This window comes from Toxorhynchites rutilus, chromosome 2, assembly GCF_029784135.1.
Source record: "Toxorhynchites rutilus septentrionalis strain SRP chromosome 2, ASM2978413v1, whole genome shotgun sequence".
Taxonomy (NCBI): Eukaryota; Metazoa; Arthropoda; class Insecta; order Diptera; family Culicidae; genus Toxorhynchites; species Toxorhynchites rutilus.
This window is the reverse complement of record NC_073745.1, coordinates 117,471,869-117,498,171: the sequence shown is the minus strand read 5'-3', so window position 1 is coordinate 117,498,171 and position 26,303 is coordinate 117,471,869. Positions and strand designations below refer to the sequence as shown.

At 38.3% G+C, this 26,303-nt stretch overlaps 1 protein-coding gene and 1 pseudogene across 2 annotated transcripts in view; both read left to right on the top strand.

Annotated features, from left to right (window-relative positions):
* The window catches only part of LOC129769292 (kinesin-like protein unc-104), a 202,933-nt gene that overhangs the window by 41,005 nt on the left and 135,625 nt on the right, over nt 1–26,303 (top strand). The window lies entirely within an intron of this gene.
* On the top strand, nt 1,309–1,885 carry LOC129766069 (replication factor C subunit 3-like; annotated as a pseudogene).

Here is a 26,303-nt window from a genome sequence, read left to right as displayed (position 1 = left end):
CAATAGTGTGAGAAGAGTATTATCACAACACTAACACATGGTGAGCTTCTACTTGACAGTAGAAATCCGAGCTCTTTGGTGAGTGTCCTGTTGCTGAAATGTCAGAATAGTGCGACACTCAAAAGTCTAGCTGATGGTTTGGTGTTTGGCGATATTCACAACATTCGCCTCTTTGTGTTCGTTCTTTACGACCAGGGATGCCAGATGTGAATATATAGTTTCATTTTAAATATAATTTGAAGAATATTGTATTTTCAGGCATGTATTTTGTTTTCATCTTTTCAGATGGCCTTAATGTTTTTAGTGGCATTTCGCCGACTCTACGTAGTATTACACGTGTCATTTGTATTAGTACTTCTTCTTCTTCTTCTTCAATGGCACTAACGTTCCTAGAGGAACTTCGCCGTCTCAACGTAGTATTACTTGCGTCATTTTTATTAGTACTTAGTTGAGATTTCTATGCCAAGTAACACGCCTTGAATGCATTCTGAGTGGCAAGCTCTAGAATACGCGTGATCACAGTGCAAGTCGGAGGAAATTTCTTTGACGAAAAATTCCCCCGACCAGAACGGGAATCGATCCCGAACACCCGGCATGTTAGTTGTGACACTAACCACTCGGCCAAGGGAGCACAATTTAGTACTTAGTTTGTGGAATGACACGCCTTGACTATCCCCTCTATTGCGGATCTCGATCGGGTTTGAAATTAGCAAAATAATGCATTTTGAAACCCGTTCGACTTCGATTTTTTTTACCAAATTTGTTTCTCATCATTGCAACGGTGCTAAATTTGTAGACATGTTCGCAATTTTACTGATGTTGCCTATCCTGTTGCAGACTTATATTTTCAGTTACTAACTGCAGGGATATGGTATTTCTACTCTTTATGACTTGATTCCCTACGCTAACAACCCCTTTTTTTATACATTACTTTGCTATTCTCGCGGTTACAAAAATATCTGCCATTTATACACATCAACATTTCAATTTTTTGTCGAAGACTTTCAAAAAAAAGACATCTGACATCTCTGGAGGTGATTACATTTAGAGCCCCCGCACACTACAGACTTTTTATTTCAGCCGACAGTTTGGTCGGATCGGCGTACTGGTGCAAAAACCGACCCAATTAAATCGGTGTAATGTGCGCACATGCATACCTCTCCGTACTGATTAAGAAGCCGACCGAACTATCGGTCGACAAGTCAGTCTGCAGCATGCGGGGGCTCTTACTTTGACAAAGGCCAACACGAAAACAACAAGTCACCAAGTATTTTTGTATACATTATACATCAAATATTTTTGTGTACAATGGCTCTCTGGGTTGACCGCTACCGACCGCGCCAGCTGTTCAAACTGGACTACCACAAAACACAAGTTACACATTTGATTAAGCTTCGCTCCCAGAGAGACTTTCTGCATGTTCTACGATCCTTCCAGGCCAGTAAGAAAACTCGCATCATGTGTCTGCTGCGGAAACTTTACCAACCGGGCGCGGAACGGCTACGCAATGAGATAATCAATTTCACAACGCCCTCGAACCGGAAGGTGGAAATCAGGACCATCAGCACTAATTACCACATCGAGTTGAATTCATCGGTTGCCGTGATATATAACAGGGTGGTCGTGTCGAATTTGATCAAGCAAATTGATCCCAGTGGGTAGAGGGAATATGAGACTCGTCTTGTCCGAAGTGGATTAGCTGACCAAAGATACCCAGAATGCGCTGAGAAGAACCATTGAAAAGTATTTGTCTACGTGCAGATTGATTTTGTGCGCCAATTCTTCTTCGCGGGTTATTCCCGCGGTTAGGAGTCGTTGCTTGGGAATAAGAGTGCCGGCTCTATCTTAGGAGGATATTCTTAGAATTTTGAATGTAAGATTGTAAGATTGCTGGAAGTGGTGAAGAAACAGCTATACGAACTGCTATCCCAAGGCGTTCTATCGAATGTTATAATCTGTGGATTGGTACCGAATCTGGTTAAAATTGCGATATGAGTCTGAAGACGCAAACGTTGAATTTTGTCGGGTATTATGAACACCGGATGCAGCAAGGAAGCAAATATATATTCCATCTGGAATTGTTCGTGGCGCAGTTAAAGGCACGGTATAAGAAGTTTCTCAATAAATCCTCAATGCAAGAGGATGATTTTTGAGCGATTCTTTGAGATCGCAATTTTCTTTCGTTTTATGAAAAAATAAAATTTTTGTGTTCATCTCACGTTTATTAACTAAACTTCAATAGTTCTGGTAATGATTAACTCAAAATAAAAAAACACGCCTTGTCGGTTTTCAATCGGATCGTTTTCATGATCCGCAAATAATTATGAAATGGTAAATTTATCAATATACTTAAATACCATTTCATTCAAAAACCATTATGCTGCACCATGTTCATTTGAAAATTATATTTAATGTAACTTTTAAAATCATGACACCATACTATTTTTTATTATATATGTCTGTTCATTTCAACTACAAGAAATAAATATTCGCTCGATTAATCGAATGCTGAAGGACAATTGTTCGAATGAATCGGATATTGACCCACGATTAATCGATAATCGAATAAACGAAAACTTTAGACATCTCTAACAACAACAACAACTTCTACTTCAACAAACGAATCTAAACAACCGTCGCGATTGTCAAAAATGATTGGAACTGTCTGATCACTCACATTTCTACTACCATCATACGCCACAACCACCGCTCTCGTAACGTAAAGTTGTAAACAGAGCGATCGGCAGCGAGAGGCATTGGAACCAACCGTCATTTGGTTAGGTGTCAGAAACAAGAGAGTGAGTATCACTTCTGAATATTTGGATCTCACGTACCGTGAGAGGAATTGAGTGACTATGGTCAGCTTTTTTGTGACATTGACGGTGATGGATTGCAGCTCTGGCGGGAGGGTCTGCGTACATACAAGGTTCAGAAGGCTCCTAACCGCGACGAAAGGCAACACATGGTGGGGAAGACGCGAGCCCGGAAGCTGTACACCGAAATGCTGACGAAGCCGCATTGCCTGGTAATGGACGATGAAACCTACGTCAAAGCGGACTTTCGTCAGCTGCCGGGCCTGTTGTTCTTCTCCGCAGAGGACAAATTTAGCGTTCCGGAGGAGATTTGCAAGCAGAAACTATCCAAGTTTGCCAAAAAGTACATGGTGTGGCAAGCGATCTGCTCTTGCGGAAATCGGAGCGCCCCCTTCGTGATGACCGGCACGGTAAACGGGCAGGTTTACCTTAAGGAGTGACTACAGAAGCGCTTACTACCACTATTGAAGCAGCACGAGGGCCCGACCATCTTCTGGCCGGATCTCGCTTCGTGCCACTATTCAAAGGACGTGTTGGAGTGGTACGAAGCCAACGGGGTCACCTTCGTGACAAAGGAAATGAACCCGCCCAACGCGCCGGAGCTTCGCCCAATAGAGAAATATTGGGCGATTATGAAGCAGGCCCTCCGGAAGAACCCAAAAGTTGTCAAATCGGAGGCGGACTTCAAGAGAAAATGGATTTCTGTTCAAAAAAAACTACAACCTGACGTTGTACAGAACCTTATGGACGGGGAAAAGAGGAAGGTGCGAGCATACGGGCTTGGGCTCGAACTATGAATAAAAAGAAAATGCCAAAAGTTGTTTAATAGTTTTTATTTTACTGTCTAAAATTTTCAAAAGGATCGGTCTACTGGGCAAATTTCTACAGCGTTTTTTCCGTGATGCAATTTGATGTGACACACCCTTTACTCTTTATTGCTACCGGGAATGGCGTTTTGTCAGATAATTTCCAGCAAACTGCCCCGCTTGCAACCTTTCTAACATACCGTGCCTCCCCATATTGCCCCCGAAAGGAAATGTGAGCAAGTTCAAGTTAAATGCTTGCTTGGGAACGACCATCTTTTCTCCAACATCCATGTTAAATTACCACCCAGGGAAAATGTTGTGCCACTTTTTTTTCTTGTGCTCTCATTCCGGGTAATATTGCCCATTCTTCTCTCGTTTCACGTGTGGCATCAAATTCGCGTTATGACACCGCTGAGCTCTATGCTCTAGGAGGGGATCCTTCTGCCGAGAGATCTTGGGGTTAAGCAGGTGAAAATAAACATTCCACTTATTTATTCAACGGCACTAACTGCCAGCATGGCAGGGGACAATTTTCGGTAGTCTGCTATTTTACAGCTTCTTTATCTGGGATCTCGGCGGGTGGCCTTCTCGTCCCCTTCCTTTTTTGCCCCGGAGAACAACGACGATGACGATGTTGTTAGATGGGAGTTTTAGCAAACGGAATAATCAACGCGACTAGACATTCGGATCGGCACCAGCAGCACAGCACATTGCTCTGTCAGGATGGCCGTCAAAACTTCTGTGGGAAGGGCAATATCATCGCTCGGAACTTTTACGTTGAGTTTGGTTTAAATTAAAACGGTGACCCCAGAGGTATGGTATGAAATATTTGATTTTAATCTTCGAACCAAGGGCTGGGCAGACCATTATACTTTAGTACACTTTGCGGAAATTGTTCGGCGACGCGCCAGACACTGGAACAACTCGCAGCGGGATCTAGTTTTGCAATGATTTATGCGTAGAAATGTGGCGATTTTTGCGGAAATTTATTCCCAGGAGGGATTTATGAGTAGACCATTTAGACAACCAGACTCTATCTTTCATTGGAATTGGAAAACGGCTGCTCGCGTTCCTTGTTATAATTGACGAAGAGGCTTTTTTGAGTTGAAAAATTTCATTTGGACATCAGTTTAGGTATATCTTCCGGTTTGTGCTACACATTGTTTATTTTGATGCTACATATATTGTTTTATAACATTAGTATCAGCATCGAACAAGTGGCATAATATGGCAAGAATGCAAAACTGTTAAATTAGAAACTCGCCTATATCTGCTACTGAACAGATACTAAATTGAAGATAGCTAACATCTCTTAGATAAACGCATGCTCCTTTCAACAGTCATGAATTGTCCTGGCCACCTCATTGTAAGCTTGATATCAACACCCAACATTAATTTTCAGCACATCTTTTGACATCCTGATTATAATATTTAATGAGCTTAAAAATAACAAAAAATGTGGTACCATCCCATACTGTTACAGCATTTATTCAAACGAGAGGCGAGTTTGCGTATAATATATACGCCACATCAAAATTAGAGCAATATGAGAGAGCGGAAAAAGAGATACATTGTAAATAAGCACCCTTTTCAAATTTTTTGCGCGGCCCTCTTCATGAAAAGGTTAGAGGTTCACGTTTATGCTCTCCTTTTTGCTCTCAGAAAACATTTTCCATGTATAGAGTTCGGGTTAGGCGTTCGTGCAGACTAGACGTCTGTGTTTCATTCCTACGAGTGGCCTTGTTTCAAGTCGCCTTTGTGGCTGAAAGTATATAAATTTCACGAGAAAGTGAGCTTCTGCATCAGTGAACGTATACTTGAATTGAATTCGTTTAAATTCAACAACAAAAGTTCATCTTTATTTCCAGTGAATGAATTTTTCTTTCGTTAGTCCGTTTGTTCGGCCATTTTTTTTCATAATTGTGGTAGTCGTTCGCTCGGGTTCACGTAGAGACGTGTTTATTACCGTGCGCATGTGTGTGTGTGTGATAAGGGGTGCGTTCTGAAAATCAAATAGTGCTTTAGATGAAAATATATTAAAATCCAGTGATGTGTTGGCTCTCTACCAGTTGTTTTATACCAAGTTCAAATCTGTGAATGGTTGCCAGAAGCACAATTGCAATCGCATTGCAATTGAGATTTATGTAGTGCTATTATCACCACACAAAGTTATCAACGCGCTCGATTTTGTGAGTGGAAGTATTTGTTTCGGTATCCCTTGTGTACACTGTAAAGTGCGGTTTTGTGCGCAAGTATTGGTCCATAAGGATAACGCGAGCTGCTGCTATGAGACACAGGGAGAAATTTGTGAATTTAACTACAAACTGCATAGTTAGCACTCGAAGTAGTATCGTTTTTCTACACTATTCGGTGTATTTTGAGCGCGTTGTTAGTTGATTTTCGGCTGGTGATTTCTGTGAGAAATTCTGTGAAAAAGAAGTTACTTCCATTCTACCGAAAAATAGGCTCAGGGGATTGAGCGTAAAACGAGAAGTGTTCTAATTGTATGATTGCATTCAAATTTATTTTTCATATATAAGCGATAATTCTCATAGTGTTTTCTTTTTGCCATAGAGATGTTAACAGTAAGTGTATGAATTCGTTCTCTTCCACAGTATGTGTGCCTGATCAGGAGCGCCATCTCGCTGTGAGGGCGAAGTGAATTTTATGCAAGTTTATATACGCTTCATTCCGTTTTCATCGTGGGGTGGTGTTCGTGATCAGGCCCTGCTTCTTCCTTTAAAGCATAACATCAGCTCGAGACCATGCCTCTCTATTATTTTAATCGAAATAATGTGTTGATATGTTTTTTGTATACAGTGGAACCCCGATTATCCGCGGAATAGTCGGGCTAGGTCACCGCGTATAACGAAAATCGCGGATAACGCAATGAAGGGTTAAAAATGAGGTGTAAACACGAAAAAAAGATGTTTTAGCATGCATAATATTTTTCATCATCGCGGATAATCGAAATTCTACTGTATTTGTGTCGGGGATAACTATACGTCACTATACGTGTTCGTGATGTCAATATTGGTTTGTTAGTGCGTTTCTATAATGAGGTTTCCAAGAAAAAATCCTCAATTGCCGCTAATGGAGTTATATGAAGAGTACGCGTGTAGAGTAATAGAATAATTCCGCTCCGATTTATTCTAGACGAGTTATCTCAGTGACCTTCTCAGGATGCCCAAAGACAGCTCTCCTTCACCACGATTGGAGTTATATAGTGAGTACGCGAGTTGAATTATAGAAATATATCCCCAGTCCGATTAAGAGGAGTTCTCTCGACGATCTTCTCAGGTTGTTCAGAGATATTCCTCCATCGCCTCGATTGATTTTAAATCTGACCTTCTCAGGTTGCCCTCCTTCGCTAGGATTGGAGATATATAAAGCGCGTTGAATATTTGAGGAGCTCTCTCTGTGACCTTCTCAGGTTTCCCAAAAAGTAACTCTCCATCGCCGCTAAAAGAGTTATATGCTTTTACATAATCACATCACTTACCTCAGTGAATCCTGATTGTTACCTTTTCCCACTAACAACTATCCCCTCCCATGATAAACGCTAGGGAACCACGCCATAGAGGCGACCCTTCTGGTTTTCGGGCGGCGAATATCATATTAACATTCCTTCCTTCCCCTGGTGACTTTAAGGACGTGGCCGGCGTCGTTATTGACCATTTGAAGCTCGAATCACCGAAAATTGCACAACGAGAATGATTTGCTAGTCCCAAGCGTCATTTTGTGTGTTCTTTGTGCAATTTGGTTGGTTCAGGTCAATCACGGAGAGCAACAACGAAGTGTACAGTCTACCCAAGCTCAAGCTCAAGCTCAGAAAACATTTTCCATGTATACTTTTAGGATCCAACTTCATTTTATAACGTGGTGCACCAGTGGTTTATTTTGGTACGATTCCAAGCTGACGGTGAAAGTTATGGATTACTCCATAACCGCCCAGCTTAGCTCACCTCTATCTAATTTATCTCAGGGTCGGCTTCCGAACTACGGGGGACTCCCTGTACCCCGGACGACACTGTCACAACCAAGAGAGAAGACCAATAGGGCTGGTTCGAAATGAAAGCTATTTAAAAGAACTGGTAATTGGTTTACGATCTCAGAGACGAATGAACTCTCAGAGTTTATAGTCTCTCTAATTCATTACCTGTTACCTGTTTACGATTTACAAATTTTTATTTTAATAGTTTATTCGTTGCGGCGCCGTTCGTCGACCGTTGGGGCCCTTCGATGACACGTGGTTTGTGTAACGGAGAGAGAGGAGGGTCTGTAGCACGTACCTTCTTCGTGGTTTCGATTACGGGTTGATTCGCTAGCGAATTATCGGATCCGTGGCAGAACTTGTTATATCTGCTGTACTCAAATTGCGCACGGGCGGCTGGAGGTACGTAATCCGGGGGCACGCTTGGAAACAACGTGGCGTGAACCGGAACGTCCCTGTTTTCTTAATCACACGCCCAGAAGTATAACACTCACTTTTCTATAACTTTTCACTATCTTTAAATAGGTGTTGGTCGCTTCCAAACTCCAGCTAAAGTGCCCGAGGCCTTTTTCATTTCCCTCCACGAAACCTTAATCCTTCTTCCTTTTTCCGTCTACTCTCCTCTCTCAATCCTTCCTCTCCCAAATATTCCTCTATCGCATTCCTTCCTCTCTCACTATCTCTCCCACTTCCGGAGCACCATCAATGAATTATCTTTTGCCCGCCGATTTTGTTCAAGGGGGCTGACGATTGGTACAAATTACACTATTGAGGTTAGTGCATTTATACACTTAAAGCTAATGTTAGTTAGTACAATACAGAATTCATACAAAAAATTTACATATAACGACAATATAATTCAGGAACCAGCCAACAAGAAACAAAACAAATTTACTTAAAGACTATTTCTCAACAATTACTACATTTAATTAAACAAAAATTGAACTGCCCTCCCTGTTGCGTCATTGGTCGGTAACAACGGTCATTCTGAGAGAAAATGAATTCTGCTTCCAAACACACAAACATTTTAAAACTTTTAAAAAAGGTGCTTTCATTTGTTCATTTCACCCTTGAACATACGAAAAAGCATTTTTTCTGCCAACGCCAACGGTTTGAAAGAATGGCAGAAAACCTCATGAGTATCACAAAAATTTAGGATATGTGTTAGTAGGGAAGGTATGTCATAGGATACACTCTTCATTTACTTTATCTACTTTTACTTAATGTAAATAGTTATTATATTCACCAAAATTTAATGATCGTTCGGAAAAAGTCATCAATAAGACATTCAACAAATATGATACATCGGTCCTCTAGCTAATAGTTATAGTTAGCGTTAATTTTCCAAAGAGTCGTTTTCAAGGCTAGAGGCGAATTAACTGTATAAGTTTAAAGCAGAGAAAAAACAGGACTCAGTATGCATCTTTTTTTCTCGAGATCCACTGCAATCACGATGATTCTATATTTATTACACCATCACCAATGTCTATCTTTGACAACGCATAATCAACAAATCAACAATGCTTACGTATGATTCAATCATATACAAACACTCTCCACCTAACAGTATGAAATCCGACGCGGTACACCCCCTATTTAATATTTCTCTTCTGCCTTGCTCTTGAACGTTAGTGCAAGCTCTGCACTATGCTTACTTCGTGCACGCCTGTTTAACATAGCATCAAAATAGAAACTGAGGCTGATCAGGGCGAGTATAATATTTATATATATAATAGCACCTGCACTAAGGGCAAACTATTGAAATCACAAATCATTAATGTAGCTGTCTGATAATCATAGATTTTTGTTATTTCAATAGTTTGCTCTCAGTGCTCCCGTGGCGGAGTGGCTAGCGCCACACCTAACAGGCCGAGAGTTCGGTTTCGATTCCCGTCCTGGTCGGGAGAATTTTTCGTCAATGAAATTTCCCCCGACTTGCACTGTGTTGCACTGATTTTCATGGACCCGGAAACTACTGAACCGATCGACATGAAAATTGGTATGTAGGGATTTTTGGGGTCGGGGAAGGTTCTTATGATAGTTTGAAGCCCCTGCGTTATGGTGAGGGTTGTCAAAATGTCTGTAACAACACATTGGTGCGGATGCCATTAGGAGGGGCTGCCATACAAATGAAACACAAATTTCTGCATTACAAGAGAATTAATCAAGCATATGAAGCCAAATTAGGCATGTGGAGGTTTCAGGGTGCAATAAATGTTTTTACGGTGGTTAGATACTCCTCCCTCCCCTCTTAGGGGGGGTTGCCATACAAATGAAATTTAAATTTCTCCATTACTTCAGAATTAAACAAGCAAACGAAACCTAATTTGGCAAGTGGAGGTTTTAGGGTGCAATAAATGTTTCTATGGTGGTAAGACTCTCTACCCCCCTCTCTAAGGGGGCTGCTATACAAATGAGACACAAATTTCTGCGTAGCTCGAGAATTAATCTAGCAAATGAAACTTAATACTCCTTCTCCCTCTCTTAGGGGGGGCTGCCATAGAAATGAAATATAAATTTCTGCATAACTCGAGAAATAATCGAGCAAATGGAACCAAATTTGGCATATGGAGGTTTTAGGGAGCAATGAGTGTTTTTATGGTGGTTTGACACTCCTTTCACCTCTCTAAAGAGGAGGAGGGGAGGGCGCTGAAAAACTCTAGAACTATTCAAACAAATGGAATTAAACTTAGCATATAGAGGTTTTAGGGATCGATAATCGTTTCTATGGTGGTTCGACACTACTCCCTCCTCTCTAAGGGAAGGCTACCGTACAAATGAAACACAAATTTCTGCATAACTCGAAAACTAATCAATCAAATGGAGCCAAATTTGGCATGTGAAGGTTTTTGAATATGATAATTGTTGCTATGATGATATAACACCCCTCCCTTCTCTGAAATGGAGAGGTGGTCCCGTAAAAATAATACCCATATTTCAACCAAACATGACAATTGAATTTTTTTTAATGTGATAATACGCACTCCTATATTTTCTTCTATCTATATAAATAAAAATGGATCACCGAATGCAAAATTCGAGAAAGGAATTGTCCGATTTAGGGCTGTCTTTATTCTATCGTATTTTCTGTATCAAACGTTTATTCCATGTAACGGATAAACATGTTATTTGCAAGTGGTTGAAAAATCTTGAAAGAGATTTTGAACGTGAATGTGATAACGAAAAATAAATTTTTGGGTGGGACGAAGTTAGTGTCATTTAAGAACAGTTTTCTCTTAGTATAATTTTCTAGCTATTTAAACAGATTTTCGGGTCAATATGTAACAAAAATCACTCGTACAACTTTTATCTTTCGAATTAAGTGACTATCATACCAGTTCGTTCAACTGGTAATAAGCGGAACGTAACACTTTCGTTTTCGTAATTTTAAACTTGATAAATAAATCGAATGTCCGTGATTTCCGAGTGTTGAGTGTTGAGTGTTGAGTGTTGAGTGTTGAGTGTTGAGTGTTGAGTGTTGAGTGTTGAGCGTTGAGCGTTGAGTGTTGAGTGTTGAGCGTTGTGCGTTGAGCGTTGAGCGTTGTGCGTTAAGCATTGAGCATTGGGTATTAAGCGTTTAGCGCTGAACGTTGAGCGTTGAGTGTTGAGTGTTGAGCGTTGAGCGTTGAGTGTTGAGTGTTGAGTGTTGAGTGTTGAGTGTTGAGTGTTGAGTGTTGAGTGTTGAGTGTTGAGTGTTGAGTGTTGAGTGTTGAGTGTTGAGTGTTGAGCGTTGTGCTTTGAACGTTGAGCGTTAACCGTTAGCCGTTGACCGTTGACCGTTGACCGTTAGCCGTTGATTTGGTTTTTTCTTTCTATTTCGTTGGAACCATATTGTACTTTGATTGGCATTTCTGCGGGTATTTTATTTCTCAATACCTCCAAGCACAGTCGCTGATCGTAAGTTCCACAACGATGCATTCTTTTATTTTTTTTTAACGACAGATTTCTGTTCCCGAGAAGTTTGATGTAGTCGTGCACAACAGATTTAGCCAGACTTCAACGATCTTGTAGTTTGCAATCAGACCAAGTTAAATTTTAGACCCTGGTGTTCAGAATCGATTTAGCACGTCCTCAACAAACCGATGTTAAAACATTACAGAATCAACCTGCAGTGCCATGAAATCTGCAAAGATTCTAGATGCCAAGAGTTTAGAGCTTTGAGCTTGTCGGATAATTGCCACGTACAGCTGTCATTGATGCCAGGAATGGTTAAATGAAATATTGAAAGGATATGTTTTGATGTTGTTATACGGTGGGTTTAGTCTAAAAATATCGGGGTTTTGACTTTTAAATTATTTATCAAGTTAACTTTGTTCTTAAAATGAAGTGTTTGAAAATTGAGTTTGTTCGGATTGAGTCAAAACGGTATATTATCATTTACTATATATCAGCGTCGTTTCAATCTGTATTGGATTGAGATTCCGAATAGAAACAAGTAAGTTAAAAAGTAAGCTAAAAAATACGGATAAGAGGAATTATGATGATTTTTCACGTAATATTTTGGTTTGAATGAAAAGCAAACCTGTAACGTATACCACGAGTTGGGTGGCCACGCCACCCACCAATTTGCTTATATGTTATCAGTTATGAATATCTGCATACGCACTGCATTTATAGCCCTAATGGTAATTGACCGATATGTGGCTGACACGTGTCTGTTATGACGCGTTTGTCAAGGACGTGAGTTGATCTCCACATGGGTCAAACCCAGAAAATAATTGAATGGCAATTAGCGAACACATTAGGTGTTTCAATGTTTTGCAATGCCGCGTTGACGTCTCATTGAAAATGATTTTCGCATCCTGCGGTAACATATTGCCCGAGAACCAGGAACCAGACTGTTCCATCGAACATGAAGCGCCGCGTTTTGGACCAAATGAAGCATCTCTATAAATAAATTCCACATCGAATACGCGCGTGTCTGGCAGCTTTCCTACGTTTCCTACGTATGGACGTGATCCTTTTCCCTTGTTCTCTCTCTCTCTAGAAAGTTCGCTGCGAGTTATTCCGTTCGTTGGGTGGCATACGGTTACAATACATGATGACAATATGGTCCGCTGCTGCTGCTCCTGATGATGGTGATGGTGGTGGTGGTGGCTCAATTGCGTCTCAAGATGAGAACTTGCCCCAGCTTAATGCTCGAAAACACCCACGCGATCCGCCCGAGTGGGTTCGGAATATTCCGCGCTAGATGGTGAAATTATGCAAATAACACCAGGAAGAGGTCCGGGTAAATGGTGGAAATTTATTAGAGAGGCACCCATTCCAGTGATTGGCAGGCGAGTTTTCATCCTCCTAATTTTTCTCTGGTTCATTTAGTACATGGGAGGAGGGTCGGGTCGTCGCTTTGGGGATGAGATAACAGCGTAAACTTTTCCACCCGCCGCAAACAAGCGCTCGTGTGACGTTCGAGGCAAAGGCGATAAAAATCATGCGAGAGTAGCTTGTTTGCTCCGACCACATATTTATCGGTTTGTCTTATGTGAGATAGGTGTTTTGGCGTTTGGTGCTGGGGATGTACCCCAATAGAAAGAAACCACAAGCTGTGATGATGCGGTTATGCTCTGTACATATTTTTGATTAACACGGGACTTGTTTGTGTGTTTGTGAATGTTTCGCTTAATAACGCTGGACACTGGTGAGTGATGTACTGTTTTATGATCCAGAGAGATGATTCGCAAAAGATTGCTGATATGATGAACATTGACTCTGTTCCGATGGCTGCAATCTTTTGATTGGAAAACTCATTCTGCAGTCAGTTATGAGCACTGAACACCAAATATCTATATCAATGGATTTCTATCTGTCTGTCTGTCTGATTCTTATGGACTCGGAAACTACTGAACCGATCAACATGAAAATAGGTATGTAGGGGTTTTTGGGGCCGGGGATGGTTTTCGTGATAGTTTGAGAATTCTCTCTCCTCTCTAAGGGGGGGCTGCCATACAAATTAAACACAAATTTCTGCATCACTCGAGAATTATTCAAGCAAATGAAACCAAATTTGGCATGTGAAGGTTTTTGGGAGCAATACATGTTCCTATGGGAGTTAGACTCTCCACCCCCTCTCTAAGGGGGTCTGCCATACAAATGAAACACAAATTTCTGCATTACTCGAGAATTAATCAAGCAAATGAAACCAAATTTGGCATGTGAAGGTTTTAGAATGCAATAAATGTTTCTATGATGGTTAGACTCTCCATCCCCCTCTCTAAGGGGGAGCTGCTATATTAATGAAACAAATGAAAAACAAATTTCTGCATAATCCGAAAACTAATGAAGCAAATGGAGCCAAATTTGTCATGCGAATATTTTAGGGGACATGAAACGTTTCCATGGTGAATACACACTCCTCCCCTCTGTCTGGGGGGGGGGACTACCATACAAATGAAACATACATTTCTGCATAATTCAAGAACTAATCAAGCAAACTGAACCAAATTTGTCATGTGGAAGTTTTAGGGTAAAACATTTCTAAAGTGAGAAAAGAAAAGAGATTTCTGATGTTTAAAAATCATATTAGAGCCTTTAAAAATGAGATAAGCTTTCTAAACTAATAAAAAAAACTCACTCATATTACCATAAAGGTACTATTGCGATGACAGGTACTTCTACCCTGGTTGCTTTTCAAAGACATGTAAAATTATCGAATTTGTTGTTCGATTTTCGAAGTATCAGAAAACAGGGCATTTTTTTTCGGTAAATCTTTTTTATAGATTTGCTTTATTTAGAAGAATAACAATCATGGTACCGAAAGCGAATGATTTTGATTTCATAGCTTTTGAATGGTATGAAAATTTGCAGACCGTCTCATCTCTGGAGTCTCCCATGAATTTTTTTTACCTGAATTAAAAAAATCTAATGAAGTTTTAATTATTATGACATCTTTTTTAAGAGAATTAAGGAACAGGAGGGAAAAATCATCTTTTTGAAGCTTTAAGAAGGAATTGTCCTTTTGTAAAATTCAAAACTTTTTTTTATATGCTTCGGATTATCCGATTTGTAAAATTTATTGCCATTCTGAAGGTAGCTTCATAATGTCTCTATTATAGAAGACTTGGTCCATATTGGCGAAAAACTCTAGCAATAGATTTTTACAATCTTCTCTTGATTCCGATTTCTTATCGCTCAGAGAATTTTGCAATGGGAGAAAAAAGTGGTAATCGCTTGTTGACAGGTTCGGAGTTTATGGTGGATGTATTAAAAAATCCCAATCAAGCTCTGGGAATTGTGTGGCCTTGCGTTATCCTGATGAACCACATATGCACCTTCTGATGGATAATTCTGAACGTTTCTGGTCAATTGCTAGCTTCAAATGGTCCATTTGGCGCAGTAGAGGTCTAGATTGAGTGCATTGCACTGAAACAAAAATTTTAAAAAATTGAGAAAACATTTTTTTTTGCAGAAAAATTTAAAAAAAATTAAAAATTTTCAAAAATAAATTCAATTGCACGTATTTTACTGTTGTAGTGTCGGCACTATAAACACCATTCATAATTTCAGCGTCCTGGCTCGCATTTTCGCCTTTATGAAAGAAAAAGTGTAAAATGTACCGAGTTTTCTCTTTGGAGGAGGTCAACATTGTTAACACTCTGTAACTCACAACTGAATGGAACAAACGAAAAAAACACCAAGATTTTTTGTTTATGTGTGAAATGTCACCTTTACAACGAGCCTAAAGCCAACTACCGAGAAAATAATGGACAACTTTTTCCCCAACCTAATATGTTTGCATCAATTGATAGGAAACATTTCCATGTATCTTTCATAATAAAAAAAGTTATATAAAAGTTATAAGTTATATACAATTGATTAACTTTTAAATGCAAGCATTATCTAAACGCGTTGAATCCCACGTTTTGATTGGCATAGTTTGTACTCCTCAATTCGTACCGACCAGAAGGAGCAACTAAGATAGAAGCGAAATACAATTCGAATACATCAATACCACTGCGAAAACAATTGTAGCTGTAGTGGAAATCATTCTATCTAAGGAAAATAATAAATTGAAGTCACGATCTGAACATTGGAAATCTCTTTTCTATTTTATTGCCGTACGAGCTTTTTTTGCTTCAGAATATATTTTCAAAATATGCAAAAAGCAAGCAGAGTACGGAGTTCGGATTGATTCGCAGAAACAAAGCAGATGAGAATTATTATAAACTGTAATTGCGAAGAAAATCATTTTTCAGTTCGCGAGCAGAGGATTTTCTCAATGCGGAATCGTTTCGGAGGGAGAGTTGTGAATGAAGATGTTAAACCGAAATACAATTCTGATCTTTTTTCAAATCTATCTTCTCAAATCCGAGATCGATTTTCTTATCGTTAAGTGGAGCGTGTTAATTTATTATTAAATTACAGGTTGGCAGTTTTGATTTTACGATCAGAGGTGCGTTGTCAATGGCGGTGGTGGAACAAATATAGATTCGCATGTGACTGCAGTGTGTGTCTAGAAGACGAGATATACCGTTCTGAATCATATTTCGGACGCTTAAGGCATATGATGCAGAAAACAGATCTACATTTTTTGCACAGGTATTATTTGGTTGATATTTTTAACAAATTAGCTCAATACGCTTTTAAGCTTTCTACTTTGGTACCTAAAAAAATCGTCGAATAAAATGCTTTTCAAATGAAGGGAATAAGAATCAAACTTCGGACACTAAATCAAATTTCGGACAGATTGAACTCAAATTTCGGACACTTTATTTTGTAATTTTTTGGACGAAAATTACATTACACTTGATTATATTTTATAGTCAACTGCTAAACACTTACCAAGCAATCACAGTAAACTGTTAACGATGATTAGAACAGGTAAAACACGGGAGAAATTTAAATATTGAACCGGTGAATTCTACGTGCTCACGCTAAGGAAACGTCAAACACAAACGATAATGAGTAGTGTTGTAAGATTTCTGCTAATTTTGTTATAATTTAAATGTAGTTCTCATGTTAAATGATAGTGAAACCAAGGGATTACTCTAAAGAAGCAATTGTGATATTAGTTGGATAGTTATATCATCAGTGCATTAAGCATTTCAAGATATTAGAACAAAGTGTCCGAAATATGATTCAGAACAGTATACTGAGTGTACTAGATGCATCGGCAATAAGGAATTTCAACATATTGGTCAACTAGTGTATTGCTCTCACGAGAACAATAATGAATCATGAATCAACCATATATAGATGCTTCCATAAAACATTATTCTAAAGAGCTATTCTAAAAAGTTCGATGCAAAAAAGTAGTATCCGAAATAATAAAAAGCAAACTTGTTTTTATTGTGTGAATTCAGGGGTTGTTTTCGAGTTAATTGATGACTTTTTGCATTCATTCATTAATTTTTTTATATTCCGAGTAGTGTTTCCGGGCTAAAAGTTGCATCAAAATGCACCGAGTTTCTAGCGATGACTGCGATGAAAGTTGTGTTCGGTTTGGTTGAAAATTGTTGGTGAAAAATTGGTCGGTTGCTGTCGCTATTACACAGCCGATTCGTTGTTGAACCAATCTGTTGTTGAAAGGTTCAGTTTTTTTTTGTAAATGGTGCTTCTGCGAGCGTCGGAGATGTAATTCTGCTAAAAGACCCTGAAAAATTACATGGCTGTTTGATCAGGTCAGTGTTTCAGTGTCGCTCTAGACAGCGAGCAATCAACAGCGAATGTTGATGCTTAAGCTGAAGGTTAATTTGACAGTTTCCTTGCTTCGCTGCTGTGCGTACTGTTTTCATCGCTTAGTGTAAGTACAGTAAAACCTGTTTTTGTGCGGTTTTTTTTGTGCGAATTTTTTTTTGTGCTATTTTTTTTGGTGTGGTTTTCTGCTCTTGTGCGGTTTTTTTTGTGCGATTTTTTTTTGTGCGGTATATGAAAAGAAGCATTTTTGACGAAGTTATCGTCCATTTAGTTTTTTTCGATGGTTTATATGCATTTCAGTGCGAAAAAAGCATACTTGCCCTTCAATTATCCACTTCTGAAATCATTCTCCTCCTCCCATCAAATGCTCTAAGTTTTTCTAAGTTTTTGCATGACATGATATCTAACAGCATTCGGCATGCAACGAAAAGCACAAAACTGCCACGCGCAACCGAAGAGGCAAACTGTCCCATCGCAAAGCAGGGAAACAAAAGAAAATTGAACGGTGAACGGCGTGGATTTGAGTTATTTTCTTGGGGGAAAAATTTTTATTTTAATTTTTTTTTCAAAATGTGTACCGAACACGGTTTTTTAAAGCTACTGGTGAAATTTTGCACGATTTTTTTATGCGGTCCCTACCCCCCGACCAAAAAAACGTTTTGCCTGTATATAGTTTGCATTACATCCGCACTATAAACAGCATTAGACCAGAGCATTTTCTTTCGAAATATTCGAATTATCCACAATGCTTATCTATTTCGATTTCTAACTTGTCAACGATTAAATTTGTGTTGGTGGATGGTGAATTTGTCTATGAATCTGTAAAGTTGTTTGAAATTTCAAAACTGGTGAAAGTAACCACGTTTAGCTTATTTTACGGGGGTCTCCGTAGCCACATTGGTTGCGCGTTCGCTTAGTAAGCGATCGATCGTGAGTTCAAAACTCAGGGCCCTCATTGGCCATCTTTGTGTTGTTATAGAATAACTACGTCCACGCAACAATCATCAGCGATGGAGATCGATCCACGGTCGAAATAAGATCGATTCATCCATGAAACTGCTCTGTTCTGCAAGACACATCGGGATACTGTTCTATAAATAACTCAACAATGATCAATCAACTGTCTCCGCTGTACGGTCTAACTGGATAATGGAAGAACACAAGGAAAACTCTTACGCCTGAATGGCTACTGTGTAAATGTGTACCATATATATGCATTGGTATAGAAGGGAATATTCTAACGCCGAAAAAAATGGCAACTGTGTAATGTGCTAATTATAGATATGATAGACATGTGACATGTACATGATTTAAATTCGGCTCTGTTACAGCTAAAATGCTAATAAGCCTGAAATAAACAAAAGGGATGAAAAAAACTTATTTTACCACTTTCAATGTCGGAATAAATTCACTTTCTTCAACAATATTCGATTGATTGAGATTGATAATAACCTTTTTTGTTTTAAATCACATCAGGAATCATAATTTGTGGCTAAAAATGATTGCTAACATACAAAAAAAAAGTTTCGAAAATTCCTAAAAATTCTATGTTCCACAAATTTCGTCAAAAATAGTTTTACCATCTTGGGCCCATTTTTTTAAATTTTCTACATGACTTCTATTTTATATGAAAAAATTGAAAAAAATATTAAAAAACATATTTTTTGATATCGCAAATTAAAATTTTATTTTGTAAATAAAAAAATTGCAATTTGAATTTTTATTTTGTAAATAAAAAAAAGAGTACTAATTTTTTCTATCAGTGTACATTTTTTTCATATTCAACCATCAATACTCATAACTCTTTCTAAGACACCATTGCGGTATGACTCATAGTTTTTGAGATAGAAATTATCAAAGATTTCTCGTACTCAAATCGATACGCCCTTTTGAAAAGTTACACTTGAGTCAAAAAATTCCCAATTGCTGTGAAAAACTCATATTTCCTCCAACCCAAATAGAAATCACACTTTCATTGGAATCAAAAATACAAGTTTTTAAAATCTGCATTTTTAGGACGATTTCATTTGGAATTGCTGTATTGCAATATTGACATGTCGCATTCATGGACCCAAACAGTTCCCTGTAATCAATCGTGCACCCATATTAGAAAGTAGCTTTAAAATTGAACATTCAAGGCACTCATTCTTACATCTTGCTTTGCAGCAATTCTGTGGATTATGTTCATTCGAGCACGTTTTTTCGTCTGTGTTTCCTTGCAAAATTTAAATCGGAGAAAAAACGAACTAAAACGATGATACAAATGATACAAAAAAAAAACTTTGAGATGAAAAATACTTTGCATATGGGTAATATACTTTTCAAATGTTATTTTTTCCTTCGATGATTTCCAATTCATTTTATCATTCTAATCTGTAGAAAGATGAACACAACAAAAAAAAAATAGGTGGAATCTGACAATCCGTTCTTTTATGATATTTTTTTTTTTTTAATAATGATAATGATTTGTACGTACGAATCGAACCTTTGTTTGATATATTAGATATGAATAAGGAACAATTATTATGTATTCATTGCCCCTTTTTCATTTTTCGAAGGGATAAACAGGTGAACTGAAAAAAATGATTTCATAGTCCTACATTAACAATGCGATCGTGTCCTGAACATCCCCCTCTATCATTTTTTTAAACTGATTATTGAACAATTGATAAAGGCCAATCGTTATCTCAACGAAAGTCCCGTGTTCTGATTAACCGATTGGCACTATCAATCTGTGTCCTCCCAGTTGTGCTTTTAAAAACGAGCAAGTAATGTAGCGGTGAACAGACGAGGGTATATCGAATTTTACTCAGTGGTTTCTCTATTAGTTTTGCTCCAGACAGTGAGCAAATAACACTATATGTGGGAGCTGAGAGTTAATTTGAAAATTTTCAAATTGGCTTTTCGTTGCTTTGTCCTTGCACTCTTTTTCGTAATTCAGTGCAAGTATTTCTAGTGATGTGCGGGTCGATTCGACACATGTCACGACGCATCGAGCAAGAGGTATAAATTATTGTACCCTGTGATTTCTTATCTATTTTCACCCTCGATAGCAATCAGCCGATATCTAGCAGTTATTTGCCTTCGGTTTTTTTGGGGCACTCCTGAGTGAGGTTTGCTATTGACATTAAAATCATAACTTTTGAATTGTCGTTACTGCTCTTTACATGTTGTATGCCATGGAGCTTCATCGCCATAATATGTGATCGATAAGCTCCTGTTATATTTTTTACGTGTTTTAGTAAAAATCCAAGAAATCCGCAGATTTTTTATAATAAAACATTCTGGATTTGACATCTTAACTGAACACTAACTGAAATACAGAATCAAATGTTTGTACTGGACAGTGGCGTTATTAACTACTTCTTGACTCAATAAATATCATATAACCAGAGTCTATCGCTCAAACAATCGATCGATTTTGGAAATGCTTCATATAAAATCGTCTCGAATGTACGTCTTCGCCCCCCTCAGTTGACAGGCTGAAGATTGAATTTCAGCCGATGATGTATTGCAGCTCGCTGTTGTGCATGGTAAATAATGCATTAGCCTGGGACGATATATCAGGTTTTATATATTTATTCGTTGTCTGAATAAAATGGGTAAATAGTTTATAAACTTTATATTTACTCAGCTATTCATAAACAGTGGTTCTGAATAGTTTCGTAAATTTCGTTTTCTAGAATAAACTTGTCACACATATTATTCGCCACATCAGCTATAGTGAACACCAACTAATATACGCCTTTCACATCACTCCGGTTACCGAACGAATTGAATTTTATGCTGTACAGAAGAGGTAATCGCACCATCATTCTCCCAATTCAAGTGCCAGGGAAAGTGCGGCGTATGCTACTATACCAACACCCGAGCCAACCAAACACAGCGGCAGATTGGCAGCAACTACCCTAATAAAAATCTATCGCTTCACAAGACAAGCAATTTTCACTGTCTATAGCGTTCGGGCTGGTAATTGCAAAGATTGCGCAGCAAACACACGGAAATTAATTGCAAAAATTAGTGGTGCTAAAGCGGCTTCCGCGATTAAAGGGTGGCTTTCTTGGGAGAGGTGTAAGTTTCTAGTCTTTTTTCGAAGGAATGGGTGGAAGGCAAAGTGGAAATGAATGGAATTGCATTCTGAACGAGACGCTTTGGTACACACACATGACCTGTCCGTAGGAGCGTGGAGAGAGCGATCGAAAGAGAGGCCAAATGCGCACGCAGACGGAATAATAACATAGAAAAGCGATTCAGTTTTAGCATTAGATGTGAGTTATGTCGTGGGAGGATTGATATAACTACATGGTTTTTCAAATTTGGTGTGATGAAACATCGGATCTTTTCAAATTTTGTCGAATGCAAACACAAAACATGGGTTTTTGATGATTTCTTTTGCCATTTGATTTTTTTAAGTGTTTCAATCTCTTGCGTTTAAGGGTATGGATAATTTATTATCAACTAACACCTTGATCGCCCCGTTACCCAGATCTGGGTGACGGGTGTATTTCCTGGGAGGCCCACTCACCCAGATGTGGGTGACACTTTTCTCGTTCAATTTGAATAAGATTTTTAAACGGAATATGATAGAATGGGCACTTAAATATAAGTGTGGGTTATGAAGAATAATAAAAAAAAATCAAAACCATAAAATATAGTTTTTATACTATACTTTTAAACGGTTTTATTTAGCATTCTTCTTCTTCAATGGCACTAACGTTCCTAGAGGAACTTCGCCGTCTCAACGTAGTATTACTTGCGTCATTTTTATTAGTACTTAGTTGAGATTTCTATGCCAAATAACACGCCTTGAATGCATTCTGAGTGGCAAGTTCTAGAATACGCGTGATCACAGTGCAAGTCGGAGGAAATTTCTTTGACGAAAAATTCCCCCGACCAGAACGGGAATCGAACCCGAACACCCGGCATGTTAGTTATGACGCTAACCACTCGGCCAAGGGAGCACAAGCATTACCTACTGTAAATATGTTTGTATGTTTATCTGCAGGGTTGTCCCACATCAATAGAAATTTAACCTCCTTCCTGTTGACCGATTGATCTGAAATTTGGAGCACGCTTGCTGTCGTTATAAAACTGCGTATTCTATGATCTTGAAAATCAAGATGGCGGCCGCTACAAAATGGCGGACTACATATTTTATCAAAACCCCATCAATATGGGTATCAAACGAAATGGCTTGACTAGTAGAACATACTTATTTGTGAAAAATCACATTTTAAATGTACTGTTGAAAAATTAATATCTTTATGTCGTCTATAGTGAGTTCTTCTAACATATCATCCAGGTCTTCTCTTGCGTATAGTTCCTCAATATCATAATCGGATGAGATAACACTCGAAACTTTTCTTCTAACGCTTCGCACTACTTCGTAGTTAGTACTTTCCTCGCTTTCAGATTTACTATTACGCCGACCGGTGAACATTTTAAGGATGAAAAAAACACGTGTGTCTTAAAAAATATACATAATAGACATATTGTTTTTTGGAATAAACAGGAGCTTCTCTGCGTTGCGCAATTATTATTCTCATTCTCAGAAAAAAAATTGTAATGGGTTGTATCTAGGACATGACCGCAGTTTTCGACGTAGAACTACGGAATTATATTATTCAATCCACTTGTTTATCGCTTCGGATATTATTTTAGAATGCATCGAAATTTTTGTAATATCTTCTCGGCTTTTTGATTTTTTATTACTTCAGTAGACTCGAAAGAGTCGAGTAGAGTCGAAAGCTTTCATCGCTTCTCGTTTATTTGATTCAACTCGCAACGGACTTTCTCCTTCCCACTCAGATATTGATCACAAACTATGAACCCTTTTGCTCCTATATTTCGCTTGAGATGTGATCGAATCCCACAACATGCAACGGTGAGGTTACCCTGCTGGAATTTGAAAGCATGCTCTCATGAAATATACGTTTATCTAAAAAAAATGCAGTGTATATCTATATTTCAAAATTCTGGATACTCTTCCATATTCGCACTAGCACAAAAAAATCTCGTATGCTGCTCTTCTTTGTCGTAGCACACCTCGATACAGAGGGCTTGTATCTCCTTGTATCGAGCTGTGTGAGTATGTGTGTGAAATCAGCATTAGGCATGAATGATATCCGCTCGTTGTGTTATGTTAGCTCACTCGTATCTGTGTTTTCATTCTATTCTATTTTTGGTTTCCGCCTCTAGCCCTGTGAAGGGCCCGTGTGGAAAGAAACTCTATTCCATACTCCTCCTTCACCCGACAAGAAAACAATCCGCTCCCGCTCGACACTATGCGGCAACCATGTTGCTTCGATTACCATCCAACGAGAAGTGGTGTGGCTTCAGGTTTGGTTCGGTTTTTGATTTTAGAGACTTTAAACGTTTTCAGTTCATTCGTCTCTAGCCTTGAGAAAGGCTCTTGGAAAACTTGAAAAGGCACTCGAGGCACTGAGATAGGCACTCGATCCCTAGTTGTTCAGCTCGTTGTGCACACAAAGAATGCTGTGGTCTGGCTTCAAATCGCGGATGGCTTATTTAAACCAAATATGTTGAAAACGGGCAGAAACGAATATATCAGTTGCCCGTTATTGACAGCTCGGTTCGGAAATACACACACATCGGCAGAACAAATGTATGGGAAAATGAGAATGCTTCCAGTTTTCATTAATTTAAACTGTCTAGACATTAGTGGATTGTACTGTATAGTATATCAAACGAATCTTAGAGAATTTCCGATTTCATTGGTATGCAAAGTATCAGAATTTGTTCGCTGTGAAAATAGTGATAAACGTTAAATTTATTTCACAAAAACGTGACCTGTTTTCTGATTTGGCACCCTTCCTGAAAGACGTAGTTCTACGTTAAAAACTTGCAACTTGCTTCTTCTTTTAGCTTTTTAGCTACCAAGCGCAAAGAACGACGAAAACGAATCACGTTAAAAATCGGAGTTGCCAAATGTGATACAGTTCATGCCGATTATTTTCCCACAAATGTGACATATGTTCTCAGTATGATATATTCACAGAATCTTCGCAATTGATTGAACAGAATATTCCATATTATCCAATAAAATTGTAGTTATTCATCGCCGTCGAATATAGTATATAAAGTAAGTACGTTCGGTTGAGTTTCATTTTTTTATCGTTTCAACTCTGTATAATTGACTGAAAACTTATTTTCATAAGGTTTCTAATCAGCAGTCGGTTGATTCCATTTGGAATCAACAGAAAGTAGTCCTGAGTCGAAACCGAATTCATTATTATCGTTGTCTGCTTATTTCTCTAGCGCACCGACAGTTGAATTCGGGCCCCGCGAGAAACTCGACCGAATCGCTTTGGGCAACGAAGGTGTTAAATCCAGCAAGATGCTGGACATAAACTTGCACGCAACAGAAACTTTTATCCGCTAATTTCACACAAGTCCGTGAAGAAGGAACGCGAAAACGAGAAATTTCGTGAGCGGTCCGTAAAGTGTTAATAGATCGAACTGAAATTTACTATAGTTGCGATAATGAAGGTAAAAGGTCTCTAAAAGCACTCTAAGTTTTAAACAATATTTATAGTAGGGTGCCAATGAATGCATGGGAAAAAGTCGACCTTAAAATGTCAAAAAGTTACCCCATACAAAATGTTCACCAACTCGAAAAACGCTCTTTGCAAAATTACAGGTCAATCGGACTTAAGAAAGAGTTGCGCAAAGAGCATCGCACAAATCACCCTATTTTTTATGCCAAATGTCTTCAAATTGAATGACACGTCGAAATTTACAGTTATCTCAAAATTTATTTTTGTCAAAAATCGACTTTTCTAATGATAAAACGACCTAGCGCAAAAAATAAATTTGCGCCGTGTAATGTAAGTCAACTTGATTTCAATGGCTTTGTTAGGGAACATATGTCGGAGGGAACAAAAGTTCACTCAACCTGCCTGTACTTGCAAAGCCAATTTCCCCAGGTACCTGGTTTTGATGGATGTGTTGGGGAAACCGTAGACCGGGACAATCAACCCGAATACGAATGAGCTAATATTTTGCATTGGGTATTTTATCATGTAAATTAACATTTCGCGCGAAGTTCCATATGAAAAATCGAGATTCTATTGCTCAAAATTGCTCCCATTTCCCATTGAACACTATAAAACGTAATCATACGCCAACATTATGAAAAAAAAGATTCAATTAAAAAATCGTGACTTTGTGTAGTTTTCACCATATGTAGAAGGTTTCCACACAATCGGCGAGGGTCGCGACAAAATCCGTTTTCTGGCTGATTTGACGTGGAATTGGTCCATATTTCAATACATAATGTATGGAAGTATATAGCCTCAAAAATTATGATTGTAAAATCATATTTCAAAAATTAAAAAAAATACGTATCTGATTTTTGCGTATGTCATGTAGAAATACCTCAGCTTTGAAAAAAAAAAATGAAAAAATATAGCACCCTTGGCCCCGAAATCATGTAAACTTTAAAAAACGAATAAATCAATAATCAAGAAAACAAAATTTTTTTTTCACGAATGTAATATTTTTTCAAAAAAGAATAGCTTTAATTTTATATATCGATCATCTTAATCGGTTTAGTGATTGAAAAGGTTAGGTTTTTTGAAAAAAAATATGCGGGTCTAATACTTTATGAAATAGAACAAAACTACCACTTTTCGCGAATATTTGAGAACCAATATATCTGTTTGGTATAGAATGGCTGTATATAAACATGCAGACTTTTCTTTTTGTCGTTTATGATATCAGTTTCAGTCGTCTCAGAGCTGTTTCGACGTATGTTTCGTAGGTGACAAAATATCTTTATTTTTTTTAACTGTTCAATGTGGCATTTGTGGTGTGTTATGCTTCATTGTATTAAAAATTGCAATAGTGCAATTGACATTGAAGATAGCCATTTTTTTTTAATTTGGATTGAAATTGCTTTAAAAAAATTAGAGCTGACAATTTCGAGTTGAAAGTAGCAGTAGCAGCCCAAAAACGACGGATAGATACATAAGGACTTAAGAACATAAGGGATCCATTCTTTAAAAGGATCGTCACTGAAGGCGAGTCTTGGATTTT